This window comes from Danio aesculapii, chromosome 4, assembly GCF_903798145.1.
Source record: "Danio aesculapii chromosome 4, fDanAes4.1, whole genome shotgun sequence".
NCBI lineage: Eukaryota > Metazoa > Chordata > Actinopteri > Cypriniformes > Danionidae > Danio > Danio aesculapii.
This window is the reverse complement of record NC_079438.1, coordinates 21,696,555-21,708,778: the sequence shown is the minus strand read 5'-3', so window position 1 is coordinate 21,708,778 and position 12,224 is coordinate 21,696,555. Positions and strand designations below refer to the sequence as shown.

General features: G+C 40.6%; 3 non-coding genes across 3 annotated transcripts; all 3 read right to left on the bottom strand.

The window, feature by feature from the left end:
• Positions 1-10,524: 10,524 nt before the first annotated feature.
• trnas-uga (transfer RNA serine (anticodon UGA)) lies at positions 10,525-10,606 on the bottom strand. The gene has a single exon. It is a non-coding gene; the product is annotated as a tRNA-Ser (tRNA).
• A 128-nt stretch (positions 10,607-10,734) lies between these two features.
• trnah-gug (transfer RNA histidin (anticodon GUG)) lies at positions 10,735-10,806 on the bottom strand. The gene has a single exon. It is a non-coding gene; the product is annotated as a tRNA-His (tRNA).
• A 264-nt stretch (positions 10,807-11,070) lies between these two features.
• trnas-aga (transfer RNA serine (anticodon AGA)) lies at positions 11,071-11,152 on the bottom strand. Its single transcript has one exon. It is a non-coding gene; the product is annotated as a tRNA-Ser (tRNA).
• Positions 11,153-12,224: the final 1,072 nt, after the last annotated feature.

Here is a 12,224-nt window from a genome sequence, read left to right as displayed (position 1 = left end):
GTCACTTTCCCTAGTTCTTCTGAGGAGCGTTGTGTGTGTGTGTGTGTGTGTGTGTGTGTGTGTGAGAGAGAGAGAGAGAGAGAGAGACTCGCGTCGCTTTCCCTAGTTCTTCTGAGGAGCGTTGTGTGTGTGTGTGTGTGTGAGAGAGAGAGAGAGAGACTCGCGTCGCTTTCCCTAGTTTTTCTGAGGAGCGTTGTGTGTGTGTGTGTGTGTGTGTGTGTGTGTGAGAGAGAGAGAGAGAGAGAGAGAGAGAGAGAGAGAGAGAGAGAGAGAGAGAGAGACTCGCGTCGCTTTCCCTAGTTCTTCTGAGGAGCGTTGTGTATGTGTGTGAGAGAGAGAGAGGGAGAGGGAGAGAGAGAGACTCGCGTCGATCTCCCCAGTTCTTCTGAGGAGGGTTGTGTGTGTGTGTGAAAAAAGCCTTACACTATGAAGCGCGTGTGCACTGTGACTACTTTTATATAGTTGATTACCAGCTGGGCATTTCACTCTGTCTCGTGCTGAAGCCTGTCACTGTCGACCAATCGTAGCAGGCTGTCATCGGTCCAATCAGCGCAGATTAGCTTCGCGCTGAGGAGGGGGTTGGGAACAAATGAATCGCTGAACGATTCATATGGGAGTCGTTGGGATAATTAGGTAAAAATAAATGCAGATTATAAGACCATCAAAGTGTTTTATGACCTTGCATGCATATTAGACTGTTGTTGGAGACCCTTGCAACCTAAATATGACTCTATTTCATGTATAATATGGGCTCTTTAAGTGATAAATTAAGCTTGAAGTGCTGTACATTTTTTATAAAAAGTTTATGTTGGAATAAGTGTGTGGATGCAAGTAAAGCTTGCATGTTTTTACACTATTTAAAATCTTTTGCTAAGAAATGTCTAAAATATTGTAATTTTTTATTATTCATATATTATTGTATAATTACATATATGAAATTCTAATATTGTTTTGATAGGCCAATTTGAATAATTATTTCGCCTTTTATGAGTCAAAAATTTCATTCATAATTGTCTGAAAAATGTCTAAAGTCTTACATTTAACTTGGTGAAACCTGCAGAAACCCTGGTTTAAAGTATGTCAAAAAATGTGGATGCCCCCAATTTTAAATTTGCTGAATGAAATGGACACTAAAATAATTAATTATCATTAAACATTGTACAGTATTCTAAACTATATGATGTTGCTGTGGGACGACGTAAGACAAAATGAACAAATTATAGTGGAAAAATAACGTTTAGCATTGCACTACAACTGGCCAACAAACTAGTCTAAAATGACTTTTGCTGCTTAAGAAATGGATTACAGCATGTTGATGATATGCAAACATTTGAGTGTAAAGTTCGTCAGTATTGACCATATTCTTCACATACCAACAGGCGCCACCATTGGAATCTATTTGCTTGACTTTTTTTAAAGAATTAATTTTTAGATCTTAAAAACAGTGTTTTGGTGCTTAGGGATGGGACGAAAACCACTTTCAATGTATAAAACCGCCAAATGGTATATCTAAGGTGTTTTTTTTATGTTTTAAGTTTATGACACAATGTCTTCAGCAGAGAAGATATCCAAACATGCCTTTTTTGATGGCATTTCTGCATCTTGTCGGGTATATAAAATGTCATCATGTAGGTCTTTAACTAAGCACAAAGGCAAGAAAACATAGACAAAAGTACAAATGAATGAAAACAAGTAGCAAATTATGTCATCTTGCCATCCCCTCATCACTCCAGTTTACAGCAAACGTGGCATTAAGCATTTACACAAGTTTATTCATTCATTTTCCTTCAGCTTAGTTCTTTTAATTATCAGCAGTCGCCACAGCAGAATAAATCACCAACTTTTCAAGCATAGGTTTTAAACAGCGGATGCTCTTCCAGCTGCAGCCCAGTACAGGGAAACATTTGCATAATTTAAATACAATAATGCTTAATTAATATTAGTGTGAATTATGCGTACTTGCTGTGAACATGCAGGATTTGTCTCAATCGGGCCTTCCAAGCAAGTTACAAATGTTTAAATCCAGTGGAAGATACACATGAGGGAACACAACATGAGTAATCTAGAGCGAGTGCATTTGATCTTTTGCATTTAAAGCGAGCTAGGTTTCCTCTGAAAAAAAGAGCTAGGTTTCCTCTGACGCCCAAATTAAATATTCTGCAAGGTATATGATCTGATTTTGAACTGAAACCTCAGATACATTCTATGAACACCAAAGACTTTTTCATTTTTGGGTGAAACATCCATTCCATGCTTGCCGCTTTGTGCCTTCATACTAAAGTTAACTTTTTTTTTTTTTTTTTTTTAAGACCTGATGGTGCTGAAAGAGGAGACTCATCAATGGAACGAAGTGAAAGAGAAACAACAGTTTAAGAAACCCCAAGAAATAACGACTGATGAAAAACTCACACAAACTAAAAAGACTTCATCACACAGAAGACCTTGGAAATCTAAATCTAGGTGTAAAACCCACATGAGAATTCCCACTGGAAAGTTCACATGCCAAGAGTGTGGAAAAAGCTTCTGTCATGCAGGAAACTTGGCAGCGCACATGAGAATTCACACTGGAGAGAAGCCTTACTCTTGCCCTCAGTGTGGAAAGAGTTTTAATCTAAATGGCACCCTTAAAGTCCACATGAGAACACACACTGGAGAGAGAAGTTTCACTTGCACACAGTGTGGGAAAAGTTTTTCTCAAAAACAAAACCTTGACACCCACATGAGGATTCACACTGGAGAGAAACCTTACACATGCACAGAGTGTGGTAAAAGTTTCCCATATAACAGCTCACTCAAACACCACATGGTAAGTCACGCCGGAGAGAAGCCGTTTGCATGTGCTCAGTGTGGAAAGAGCTTCACATCCAAATCTAGCCTCATGAACCACATGAATGGTCACACTGGAACCATAGTGTTCACATGTGATCAGTGTGGAAAGAGTCTCACACATATAGACTCCATTAAGAGCCACATGATGATTCACTCAGGAGAGCGTTTTAGATGCAGTGAGTGTGGAAAGGACTTTAAACATAAAAGCAGCCTCAGCACTCACATGAAGCTTCACATCGGAGAGCAGAGTCCTCAAAAATGAGGCCTTGTCCACACAAACATGAGTATATTTAAAACAGCAGCTTGTTCATGTAGTTTGGCTGTTCATTTACGAGAAGTTTAATTATAAACTACCTTAGAGAGGATCACATGCCTATGATGGTCCTGCATTAGCTAACACATGATTCACCAATCAGATGAATCCTAACTCACTGTAAATAACCAGAGTTTTTACCTCAGTTACCTTCGTCTTGAAGAAGCACCTTTCACAATTACAGCATCGAGTCTTTTTAAATCCGATGCCACAAGCTTGGCACACCTGTCTTTGAAAATTTTGCCCATTCCTCTTTGCAGTACCTCTCAAGCTCTATCAGGTTGGATGGGAATTGAAGATGTACAGCCATTTTCAGATCTCTCCAGAGATGTTCAATAGGATTTAGGTCCGGGCTCTGGCTGGGCCACTCAAGGACATTCACTGAGTTGTCGTGAAGCCACTCCATTAGCCGCATTTCCACTGCCGAGCCAATCGACCAGGAGGTAGAGCAGTGAGGCCGAAATCGTGTCGAGTTTCCACTGTCGGGCTAGTAGATTGCAGTGCTTCATGCAAATCCCACCCCCAGAAAGTCCCCTGAATCAAACATCACACAACCCGCCCACTTCAGCGGGAATCAGGCAGATAAAGCACACCATCGCATCATTCCGAAACCATTAAAATTAAGACAACCGAAACAAGCAAATGACACGTCACTGTACAGCAGTACATTATATGTCTATACTGTGTGTTATCATTCATCATATTCATTTACTCACCGACCGACTGTTGGCATTGAAAATCGAGTGGTCTCGCCAGCGCATGGAGCACACCATCCATAATATATCACAACAGAAATTCTCTGTTAATAACTCGGTAGAAAATGTATTTTATAACATCCTCATTTAGATATACGCTGTCAAACATTCAGCCCAAATGCTCCAGAGAGCCCTGAAACATTTTTTCCCTATAGGCTATATGACACAATAGGTGATTCCCCTTTATTTAAGGATGTTGCATATTATTCTGTGATCTTAAGTTAAGGAAAGTGTTAAGTAATTCAGCACATAAGAGCAAGTAATAAAATATAGCCTATAGTTTGTTGCGCTCAGCAGCTTTTCACTAATAAAGCTCTTCATGTATTTAAAATTTCATTTTTAATTTTTAGCACGTCATATAAAAGCATAAACACTTGTTTGAGGACACAGAACACATTTTGTATTTGCAGTTTTCCTCGATGCGTTTGTCAAGAGGTGCTGCGCAGGATAGAAAAAAAGGCAGCCTATTTCTGCTTTCACTCACTCATAAAATGCTCTGTTTGCATATTTTGATTAATATCATCGTATTTAAATACTTTATAAGTAGTATTTCAAACATTCTCCGGTGTTTATTGTTTTTAGAAAATATCTAAAACCTTTCTTTCAGACAGGCCTTTGTAAAATGACATTTATATATGGCTTAACGGTTTGATTTATGTATTGTATATACCTAAATTGTTATAGCTAGCTTTTGTTTGTTTTATATTGGTTTATAAAAAATTCACCCCCCTCAGATGAAACTCCAGAGGAAACGCTGGATAGCCCGGTAATGCGACATTAATTGTTTTATACTGAAACTTTCCTTCTAAATGTGCTTTCTTGGTCTTATCCATATTTCAATGTTGGTGGGATTGGAGGGGCAGACTTTTGACTTCAAAAACCTGCATTCATGAATGAAGAATTTGGCAAAGCAGGTAATGCTGTGTACAATTTTCTTTAGTTACACCAAATTTAACTTGTTTATAGCAAAAAGGGTTAACGTGGATATTGACATGAGACATTCTGTCATGTACATCAGCCTAAAATAACTCAGAGTATGTACAATTGTAGAAAATATGCTCAGTTGTTTCAATATCACTGTCACAACCTTAACAAGAGTTCTCCTCAAATCTCAGGAATTCTTTGATGGATACACATCATTAATCATTTTAAACTGAAGCTCTTTGATTTTGGGGAGAATTGGATAAGAAATGTATTTTTTCTAATTCCTGTGAATTAAAATCTGTAAAAATAAAATGAGGTCTGAGCTGATTAGGATGAAGCCTTTGAATAAGAATATTCCTTAAAAACGTATTATTAAGCTGGGACTAACATGATCATTGTTTTGATTTCTTATTAAGTACTCAAGGGGCTACAGACTTTGAGCAGACATTGAGCAGGACATTTTTTTCAGTATACTCTTAAAGAGATAAAATGAAATGAAAATTCTGTCATTAATGACTCGTCCTTCACTTGTTCCAAATGTGTCTGAGTTGCTTTCTTCAGTTAAACACACACACAAAAAAAAGATATTTGAAAGAAAGATGAAAACCTGTAAACATTAACTTCCAGAGCATTTGTTTTTTCCCTACAATAGATGTGAATGGTTTTAGGTTTTCAGCTTTACTCAAAAAAACTTCCTTTGTGTTCAACACAATAAAGAAACTTACAAGTTTTATAAAAAAGGTTTACAGAGAGTAAATAGTGAACTATCCCTTTAACCCAAACTAGCTAAGTTTACTAGAAAACTGTATAGAACAAAGGAAAAATAGTTTAAGAGTGAAAAGAATAAAGAAGTATCTAGAAAAAGAAAACAAAGCAGAGTGGAAAAAAACAATGAAATATTTTTTAAACAAATGTGGTCATTTTAACATGGGAGATGGGATTTTATGGATGAAAACAAAAGCTTGGATGACAGAAAACTTACCTGAATTTTATAAAGAAAAGTGCGTGGGGGAACTTTTTAACTATAGTGCAATATAATCCACATGGAAGGGAAAACATTTTAAACCAACCTCTTTTCTTGAACAACAACATTTTAAGTCAAGGGAAGGTTTTACTTTATAAGAAATGGAGAGAAGTTGGGATTTTAAAAGTAAGGGACATTTTATATCAATTTAAAGAAGGATTTTTAACTGAACAATATGTTATAGACACAATGGAGGAGGCGAAAGAGGAATACAACAGAAGGGAAATTGAGAAAAATCTTGACATAATTAAACAGGCAATTCCGAAAGAATGGATACGAAGCATAGATAATTTTGAAAAAGAAAAAGAAACAAATGAAGTGTATGTGAAAATAGGAGAAAAAACACACGATTTTAAAGAATGTACTGTGAAAAATATTTATTGTTTTTTTAGAGAGAAAGTTTTTAAAGAACCAACAGCAAACAAATACTGGATGGAAAAATACAATGTGAAAGCAAATGAAATATGGGGAAACATGAAAGGAAGGTATGTAGAAACAAAAGTCGAATGTCTAGAATTTTTAATAAGGCACAAGGCAATCTTTTCAGAGGTCATTTTAAACAAGATAGGGATGGAACAAAGTGGAATATGTAAAGTATGTCAAAAAGAAGAAGAGGGTTTTTTACACATGTTTTTATATTGTCAAGAATTGTAAAGTTTTTTAAAAGATTGTAAAGTTTTAATTAAAGGACTACTTGGAGACTGGGAAGAAAATGAAACAGAATGGAGCAGAGTATTGATGTTGGGATGAAATAAGAAAAATGAAAATAAGAAAATTGTCAACCTGTGTATCATGCTGATGAAGAATGCAACGTGGGAAAGAAGAATTGTGGCAAAAAAAGGAGAAAATTGTGAAGGATGTATGGGCAATTTTAAGGAGGAAAATGGAAGGATATGTGGAAAAACTGTATATATATTATAAAAACGAGAAAACATTAGGAGAACTGCACAAAATTTTGATGGACAAAGCATGTCAAGTTTTTAAAGAAGTGAACTGGAATTTACCACAGTTTTAATGTTTTTATTCCAAATGATATTTTAATGTGTACTATATTGTGCTTTACCATGTGGAATTGTAATTGAAATTATTCTAATAAAAAAAAAAAAAGGCAATGCCTGATCTCATCTGAACTCGGAAGCAAAGCAGGCTTGGGCCTGGTTAGTACTTGGATGGGAGACCGCCTGGGAACTGGGAATACCAGGTGCTGTAAGCTTTTTGAATTCCTTCATTTGGCAGCGAATAAACTTCCCGTGTCACAGCTCTGCTGCTGGTGTCTTTTCTGCTGCTGGTGCCCCGGAGCAGAAACAGGAAGAAAAAAAAAAACAGGTAAACATTTGAGGTGATAAGGGCGTTGTTTCTGTAATAGAATTTTTTTTTTAAAACGCCTGTCATAGAAAAAGAGGCGGAGCTGTGCTATTTATGGTGTTTCTATGTTAATTGTAGCAGCTTTTGCTGTAACTTTAGTGAATGAACATTTAGTGGACTTCTGATCTAAATCAGTCTAACATGTACAATTATACAGACAAAAAAAGGAGCAGCAATGATTCGGTTGTTAGATTTGTTTATGGATCTTGAACAACCCACCAGCTTTATATGTAAGCATCATTTTTGTCTTTGTACACAGTCTCTTCTCTGTAGGCACCATGCAGGATTCAAAATGGCCTTTCGCGTTAGGTATTTCGTTACCCTTTTAGTCATAACAGGTAATATGCATGGCAATGCAGGAAGTTGATGACATGCAAACACATCTCAAGAAGGTTTTCACAGCTACCGTGTTTCATCCACCAAAAATTGCTCCCAAACTGAAGTGAGACCTTCAAAGGCAACCCAGATGGGACTTGAATCCACAATCCCAAGCCCCGGAGGCTGATGTCTTATCCCTTAGGCCAATCATTTGACATGGATCTTTTGTATGCCTTCAATAAGATGCCAACGCATGGAAAACTGCACTTTAGGATCTCGATGCCAGTGTGCAGCAAGTCTGAGAATTCAAAGCTAACTATTGTCCTCAGATCATCACACCTAAGTTTTGAGAGGACCAGTCGGAATTGTTTCACACAACTTAAATGTAACCCAACAAAGACAATCCAGATGGGACTTGAACCAACAATCCCCAGCTTTAAAGGCTGATGCCTTATCCATTAAGCCAATACTTGCCTTTGTCGTATCTGATGTATGGCTCAGGAAGTTCTTGTTACTCAGAAAACAGTACTTTAGGATCCCTATGCAATATTACATTCAGACGATCTGATGTGTACACCTAATGACAAAACAGCTTCTCTGAGGAGTTTTCCATTGTCATGTCTTTTTGACCTAAGGGTATTAACCTAGCTTTTTAAAGGTAACACTGGATTGTCTTGCACAGTCAACTTAAAAGGAACTGCATCAAAGACAACCCAGTTGGTACTTTAAACCCACAATCCCCAGCTTCGAAGGCTGGTGCCTTATCCATTAGGCCACTGGACTGTTTTATACTTACTGTGAACTGTAATATGCCTCCAGGGAGTTGCTGACACACAGAACAAAAACAACATGAACAAAGAGTAGATTGGATTGGTCTGACAGAATTTTTTGTGGCACTTCAGACTGCTTCTTCAGGGCTCGTTGGTCTAGGGGTATGATTCTCGCTTTGAGTGCGAGAGGTCCTGGGTTCAAATCTCGGACGAGCGCTGCGACAGTCATAGAAAAAGCAGCGGTGCTGTGCTATCCATGGTGTTTCTATGTTAATTGTAGCAGCTTTTGCTGTGACTTTAGTGAATGAACAGTTAGTGGACTTCTGATCTAAATCAGGTTTTCACTGCTACCATGTTTCATCCACCAAACATTGCTCCCAAATTGAAGTGAGACCTTCAAAGACAACCCAGATGGGTATTGAACCAACAATCCCAAGTCCCGGAGGTTGATGCCTTATCCATTAGGCCACTGGGCCATTTCGTCAATCATTTGTCATGGATCTTTTGTATGCCTTCAACAAGATGCCAACGCATGGAAAACTGCACTTTAGGATCTCGATGCCAGTTTGCATTCCATCAAAAAAGATGTGTGCAACTAATGGTCAAACATTTTCTTTGTGTAATCATCCACATTCGTGTCTCTGGTCCTGGGGTATGGTTCTGGCGTAGGGTGTGACTGGTCTTGAGTTTCAAATTCCAAACAAGGCCACTCTCATTAACTTAAAATCACTGCAGCTATTTTCTTGTTTGCATTTCATCATCATCCACCTAATAGGAGACCATTAGTTGAAAGCCACGAGGTACTTGAAGTCAAGATTTCCCTTACCCCCAGACAATACTTTCTCATCACAGCACAGACCTGCGTCCTCTTAAAAAAAACAGATGCAGTCGTCCTGACCTTGAAGTCATTAGGTGTTACCAAAGCCATGGTCCAAAAGCATGGCCAAAAGCACATTTCACCTGGGCCTTTTAGAACTATGCTAGCATCAGTCTTGAAAAGAGCTGTGCATAAAGCAACTCTCCAGAAGCAGATGGAGTGGGGAAAATGTGCCACAAAGGGACAGCCAAAAAGGACTGGGCGACTTGGAAAAAAAACTATCAAATCCCAATCTTGATGAGCCGTGCAGAGGAAGATTGCAATTACGTATAGGAGGCTTGAAAGAAAATAGAACAACAACATAAGTGGACGTGCAAAACAACGTAGTCGGCAGGATTCGAACCTTCGCGGGGAAACCCCAATGCATTTCTAGTCCATCGCCTTAACCACTCGGCCACGACTACAAACGTCAGCCTTCTCTCTCTTGCTGAGGTGGCAACCAAGCACAGGGTCAACAGGGGTAGAGGAAGGTGCACTAGCTCTTGTGCAACTTTTCCGTACAATCTCTGGAAAGCAGGGACAGCATAGCTCTCTAATCTAACACACTCAGCTAACTTCATGGGCACTCTCTCCACACAAGCTGATGATCTGAATTCAGAGCAACGTGCTCTCGCAGGCCACACCACAATGGACAGAAACCAAGTGATATGAAAAGAACAACGAGGTCTCTGACAAACAGACAGGCCTTCGCCCGAACAGGGACTTGAACCCTGGACCCTCAGATTAAAAGTCTGATGCTCTACTGACTGAGCTACTTGTGCTCCTGTCTGCAGAAGCACCTGTTTGCGGAGTTGGCGGCTTGCCGGCTGACAACACTTTCACATCACAGCACAGACCTGCGTCCTCTTAAAAAAACAGATGCAGTCGTCCTCCAGGAAACGGCATTTCAGAGCTGTGCCATGCCACTGCTGAGCTGGACCGTGAAAGACCTTGAAGTCATTAAGTGTTACCAAAGCCATGGTCCAAAAGCATGGCCAAAAGAACATTTCGCCTGGGCCTTTTGGAATTGTGCTAGCATCAGTCTTGAAAAGAGCTGTGCATAAAGCAACTCTCCAGAAGCAGATGGAGTGGGGAAAATGTGCCACAAAGGGACAGCCAAAAAGGACTGGGCAACTTGGAAAAAAACTATCAAATCCCAATCTTGATGAGCCGTACAAGATGTTGCTGTCGATTTATTGAACGTTTCTCTAGGCAACATCAGAGTGTAGGGACTACAAAAAAGCTAAATTGCGACTAGTCGCTGGACTTGAATTATTCAATATGGGATTAAACACGCAGGCCCGCAACCAAACGTCGCAAAAGCCACAGTTCCTCTCACAGAGAGAAAAAGCAAAAGCAGCTGGCTCTTCCGTAGTCGGCAGGGTTCGAACCTGCGCGGGGAGACCCCAATGGATTTCAAGTCCATCGCCTTAACCTCTCGGCCACGACTACGCATGGTGGCAGTTCGTTGACTTTTTCTGCTGAATGTGGGCAACATTGAACGCAGCACAGTTGGGGCATAAATGGCCTGAGATTGTAAAAAGCGGCACAAGCATTGCTCGCAGTTAACAGGAACGCGCTGCCGTGACCCGGAGTCGAACCGGGGTTGCTGCGGCCACAACACAGAGTACTGACCACTATACGATCACGGCATACCGCTCGCTCACCGATAAGCTTTCCAGCTGCCTGGACACTAAGGGACACTGGTTTGTGACCGTGATTCAAACTGGGATTTCTCTGGCCACAACACAGAGTACGGATGACTGTACGGTCGCGGCAAACCACTGTCGCTCACCCACAGCTGCCTGGTCACTAAGTGACAGGGGCTTGTTTGTGAGTTGCAGAGGAGGATTCCAATTACGTATAGGAGGCTTGAAAGAAAAGAGAACAACATTATAAGTGGATGTGCAAAACAACGTAGTCGGCAGGATTCGAACCTGCGCGGGGAAACCCCAATGGATTTCTAGTCCATCGCCTTAACCACTCGGCCACGACTACAGACTTCTCCTTTCTCTCTCCTGCTGAGGTGGCAACCAAGCACAGGGTCAACAGGGGTAGAGGAAGGTGCACTAGCTCTAGTGCAACTTTTCCGTACAATCTCTGAGAAGCAGGGACAGCATAGCTCTCTAATCCAACAAACTCAGCTAACTTCATGGGCACTCTTTCCACACAAGCTGATGATCTGAATTCAGAGCAACGTGCTCTCGCAGGCCACACCACAATGGACAGCCACCAAGTGATATGAAAAGAACAACAAGGTCTCTGACAAATAGACAGGCCTTCGCCCGAACAGGGACTTGAACCCTGGACCCTCAGATTAAAAGTCTGATGCTCTACTGACTGAGCTATCCGGACTCCTGTCTGCTGAAGCACCTGTTTGCGGAGTTGGACCTCTGCAAGCCCCTTGCCGGCTAACAACACTTTCTCATCACAGCACAGACCTGCGTCCTCTTAAAAAAAACAGATGCAGGCGTCCTCCAGGAAACGGCGTTTCAGAGCTGTGCCATGCCACTGCTGAGCTGCACCGTGAAAGACCTTGAAGTCATTAGGTGTTACCAAAGCCATGGTCCAAAAGCATGGCCAAAAGCACATTTCGCCTGGGCCTTTTGGAACTGTGCTAGCATCAGTCTTGAAAAGAGCTGTGCATAAAGCAACTCTCCAGAAGCAGATGGAGTGGGGAAAATGTGCCACAAAGGGACAGCCAAAAAGGACTGGGCGACTTGGAAAAAAACTATCAAATCCCAATCTTGATGAGCCGTACAAGATGTTGCTGTCGATTTATTGAACGTTTCTCTAGGCAACATCAGAGTGTAGGGACTACAAAAAAAGCTAAATTGCGACTAGTCGCTGGACTTGAATTATTCAATATGGGATTAAACACGCAGGCCCGCAACCAAACGTCGCAAAAGCCACAGTTCCTCTCACAGAGAGAAAAAGCAAAAGCAGCTGGCTGTTCCGTAGTCGGCAGGGTTCGAAACTGCGTAGGGAGACCCCAATGGATTTCAAGTCCATCGCCTTAACCTCTCAGCCACGACTACGCATGGTGACAGCTCATTGACTTTTTCTGCTG